The sequence below is a fragment of the Gavialis gangeticus genome, unplaced genomic scaffold (assembly GCF_001723915.1).
Source record: "Gavialis gangeticus isolate Ggan-Ray unplaced genomic scaffold, GavGan_comp1, whole genome shotgun sequence".
NCBI classification, from domain to species: domain Eukaryota; kingdom Metazoa; phylum Chordata; order Crocodylia; family Gavialidae; genus Gavialis; species Gavialis gangeticus.
Window position 1 is genome coordinate 70,475,349 of NW_017729031.1, and position 4,598 is coordinate 70,479,946.

A 4,598-nucleotide genomic window follows, 5' to 3' on the forward strand; every position below is an offset into this window, starting at 1 on the left:
TTTCTCCAGGATGGAGCTTATACTGCAGTCTGTAAGTAAAATATCAAATAGCCTCAATAGAATGCAACAGAAGAGCATCTCTTCTTTATTACAAACTGTAATGGAATGCTTAAGTAAGTAATTGGATCGCCTTATCTCTGTGTTTAGTAAAACAGTTATTGAAAAAATAGTATTTTCCTTCTCTGGTTTTTAAACCAATCTTGTTTGTTTTCCTGTAATAAAAAACCATCTTTCTTGAAACAGTGTGAAAAGGTTTTTTATTTGGAAAAAGAAATACAGTAGGATCTATGTCACAAGGAATGTGACACCTTGTTAGATGAACACCTTGCTGGGGTCATTTGACCCCAGTACTCTTTCCTGCCATGGCAGGGGGTCAGACTAGATGATCTTCTCAGGTCCCTTCTGACCCTAGAAACTATGAAACTATGAATACATGAAATGTCTTCCTTTGCTACATGTAAGATCATAGTTTAGAGCTTCTTCCTTCCACATATGATTTAGCATGAATCATTGGATGATCTAGTATCCCATGATGTCCTCACGAGAAAATTGGAGAATTGTGGACTTAACTCCGAGACAGTTAGGTGGGTGAGAAACTGGCTGCAGGATAGGACCTGGAGAGTCATAGTGAATGGATCATCCTGGCATGAAGTGGGCAGCAGTGTCCCACAGGGGTTGGTGCTTGGTCCAGTACTTTTCAACATCTTTATTAATGATTTGGATGTGGGGGTGAAGAGCTCACTGGCCAACTTCGCAGATGACACCAAGTTATGGGGAAGCATGGTCATGCTTGAAGATAGGCTACAGTTACAGGCAGACCTAGACAGGCTAGCAAGTTGGGTAGATCAGAACTTGATGAATTTCAACAGTGAGAAGTGTAAAATGGTACATCTGGGGACAAACAACGCCCATCACACCTACAGCCTTGGCTGCACCAAACTGAGTAGCACCACAGATGAAGGGACCTGGGGCTAATAGACCAGAATATGAATATGAACTAACAGTGCGATGCTGTAGCCAGTAGGCTAAATAATACTTTGGCATGCATCAATTGATGCATCTCCAGCAAAACCAAGGAGTGATTCTTCCGCTCCACTCAGCACTGGTGAGACTGCAGCTGGAGTACTGTGTCCTGTTCTGGTCACCACACTTTAACAAGGATGTGGAGAAGCTTGAGAGAGTCCAAAGAAGAGGCACCTGTATAGTCAGAGTCTTAAAAGGCAAGCCATATGAGGAAAGGCTGAGGGATCTGGGACTCTTCAGCCTGAAGAAAAGAAGGCTGAGGGGGGACCTGGTAGCAGCTTACCATTACACTAGGGGAGTGCATCAAGGGCTCGGTGAGCAACTGTTCACCAGGGCACCCAAAAGGAAAACAAGGAGTAATGGCCACAAACTCCTGGCAGATAGATTCAGGGTCAATATTAGGAAAAACTTCTTCACAGTCAGAGTGTCCAGACTGTGAACCAGCTCCCTCCAGAGATGATTCAATCACCTACCCTGGAAATCTCCAAGAGGAGACTAGACAGTCACCTTGCTGGGGTCACCTGACCCCCCAGTTATCTTTCCTGCTTGATGCAGGGGGCTGGACCCCATGATCTTCTGAGGTTCCTTACAATCCATGAATCTAAATGTTTCCATCCTTTCTGTGGGTATTTAACACAATCATGATCATTCTAACAGAACTTATCTGAAGACTGATTACCCCATACTAATTATTAAGGCCCCAATCCTTTACGTGTTGTAAATAACAAGTCCATTAACTTTAATGATATGAGCCTCATAAGAACAGAATGAGAACTTTTCATGAAGGAGAAGCTAGGTGACATAAATTTAATATAACAGCATGAGTGAGCGAGAGCATGTTAATAAGCCTATAACAATTGATCAGGCATTATAAACCACTAATGATATTAGGATGATTTTGACATAGTGGTGTCAAAGTAGTAGGGAAACAAAGGCTAAATACAGACATGCAAAAGGGTCAAGGCAGAAGTGATCTAAGTTTCACACTTTAAGTGCCTTAAGTTAAGCTAGGAGTGAACAAAACAGAGGTGTACCCTGGGGGGAAGGAGTACCCAGGCTGCCTGCACTGGTCGAGGCCAATAGTTTAGAGATTTCATAGATTTCATAGACATTAGGGCTGGAAGGGACCTCGGAAGATCATCGAGTCCAGGCCCCCACCCAAAGGGCAGGAAGTCAGCTGCGGTCATAGGATCACAGCAAGATAAGCATCCAATTTGTTTTTGAACGTGTTCAATGTAAGTGCTTGAACCACCTCCAATGGCAAGCTGTTCCAGACCTTGGGGGCTTGGACAGTAAAGAAATTCTTCCTTATGTCCAGCCTGAAACGCTCTCGCAGTAGTTTATGACCGTTCGACCTTGTCATCCCTTGGGATGCTCTGGTGAACAAACGTTCCCCCAGATCCTGGTGGTCACCCCTGATAAACTTATAGGTGGCCATCAGATCACCCCTGAGCCTGCGCTTTTCCAGGCTAAAGAGCCCCATGGCTCTCAGCCTGTCATCGTAAGGTCTGTGTTCCTGCACACCTCCCAGTAGGCTGTTGGAGAATGCCAAGCCTAGCCAAGCAGCTGGGCCACCCCAATAGTCTAGTACCACCCAACCCAACCCCTAGCGGCCACTCCTGAATGGCCTGGGCTCTCCCTGGCCCCACCCCCTGCTAGCAGCCAGCTGTCAGCAGCAATGGCTGAGGGGTTGGGGAGAGCAGAGGCTTCTGCTGGGCAGCCCCTCCCCAGCTCTGCTGCCTTGAGATTTGAGGTCTCAGCCTCATCTGCAGCCACTGCAGGTTCCTCTTGCCACTTTTTAGAGCAGGGAGCCCCAGCCTGCTGCAGCCTCATCCCTCCTGCCTCCCTATTTCTCCCCAGTGCTGTCCTTGGCTCCTCTATGCCCCTTCCACTTCACCAGCTTCCCAGAAAAGCACTTCCTCTGCCTCCTCTTTGCTGCTGCTACTGCTGCTGCTCCTAGTGTTTGGATATATCATGGGAAATAAACCATCCAGTGACAGGGAGTGGAACTGGCACCAGCAGCAATGGGATTAGCTCCAGCCCACCCAGCCCAAGTGCTTAAACTGAGCAGCTGAAGAACTCAACCCAGGTAGAAGGAGTCTGAGACCCTGTTTAATCCTGCCATTGCCTGGGAGGATGGCTCTGGGGAAGGGGAGTCAGGGGAGGGAGGACTCATTATCATGCCCAGCATCTGTTTCAGGTCCGCAAGCGCCTCCCTGCTCAGTGTGCCTCTTTCTCCTGCTGCTGCTATTTGGACTGTGCACTGTACAGAGAGTCTCACTTGGATGAATGCACGTTCACACATCTATCCCAGGGCACTGCATGTGGGGTGTAGCCGGACACGGCCCCTAGCACTTCCACCCGCCAACTGGCATGGGAGAGGCAGGGATAGGGGTGTGCAAAACAGGCTGTATTCAATTTGGATTTGGCCTGAATCAGGGACAGTGATTTGATTCATTGATTCAGATCACTGTCCCTGATTTGATTCATCTGAATCTGAATCTGAAGATTCAATGCTGATTTGGAGAATCAGCAATTCAGCCATAGACACGGCTTTAAATGCTTTTTCTACATACCTCAAGGTACCAGGCATGGCTTGTGAATGCTGCAGTGCTGGGGCAGATGGAGCATCCCACAGAAGCACAGGCTTGGTGGTGACCAGAAGTACTTCCGGTCCACTTCCTAGTCCACCAGAGAGCACGCAGGGGGGCCCTCCTGTGCCCCCCTGGCTCGGTGATCGGCTATGGGAAGACTGTGTGTGCCCCCCCAGACCCAGGAGATACCAGTTGCTGAGCTGGTGGGGAATGGGGGGCCCCCACGTGCTCCCTGGCAGACCCAGAAGCGCTTCTGGTCCACTTCTGGGTCTGCTACCAAGAGCATGGTGGGGAGTGTTCCCCAGCATGCCTGTGGGATGCTCCATCCATCCCACTGTCTCAGCATTCATGAACCACCTGATACCTTGAGGTATGTACAAAAAAAATTAAAGCTGTGTCTATGTCCGTATGCTTTTGAATCTCTTCAAGTCAATTCAGAGGGTTTTGATTAAATCCAGAGAGATTCAAGGGTGTCCTTATTTGATTCAGAGATTCAGCCACTGAATTGGGCCAAATCTCCACCAAATCGAATCAGGGACCAAAGGTTTGCACAACCATAATGTGCATACACACGGGGGATGGCGGTGGGGAGTCCAAATAGCTGCAGCTGAAGCCCTGGGCTCATTTCTTTCTGCCTACCCTGCCACACACAGTATTCACCTGCTAGTCCACCAGCGCTGTGACTGCGTCCCTATAAACCCAGCCCACCCCTTTCTAGCACTGTGCCCACTCCCCAGGGCAGATAGCTATCTGCGTGTGTGTGTGTGTGTGTGTGTGTGTGTGTGACTGGGTGCATTGGAAGGGAATGCTTGTTTTTGCTTTTATAACAGAGTCCCCTCCGTCCTCTACTGCCCAATTTCCGCTGGCAGCTGTGGCATGGCCCCTAGCCACACCTCCTGCCTGTGGCTGGCTCTGTGAGAGCCTACTTAGATGGAGCAGATGAGCATGGGCTAAGGCTAATGCACTACCCTGTGAGGGGAA

The 4,598-nt window shown here is 48.8% G+C and overlaps 1 protein-coding gene across 3 annotated transcripts in view; it reads left to right on the plus strand.

Moving 5' to 3' along the window:
• The first annotated feature begins 1,918 nt into the window (after positions 1-1,918).
• Positions 1,919-4,598, plus strand: part of GULP1 (GULP, engulfment adaptor PTB domain containing 1) — a 169,828-nt gene continuing 167,148 nt past the window's right edge. For all 3 annotated transcript variants that reach the window (XR_002098643.1, XM_019523070.1, XM_019523072.1), the window contains exons 1-2: positions 1,919-1,929; positions 2,201-2,205. The gene's annotated coding sequence lies outside the window, so the exon portion shown is untranslated. The remainder of the gene's footprint in view (positions 1,930-2,200; positions 2,206-4,598) is intronic.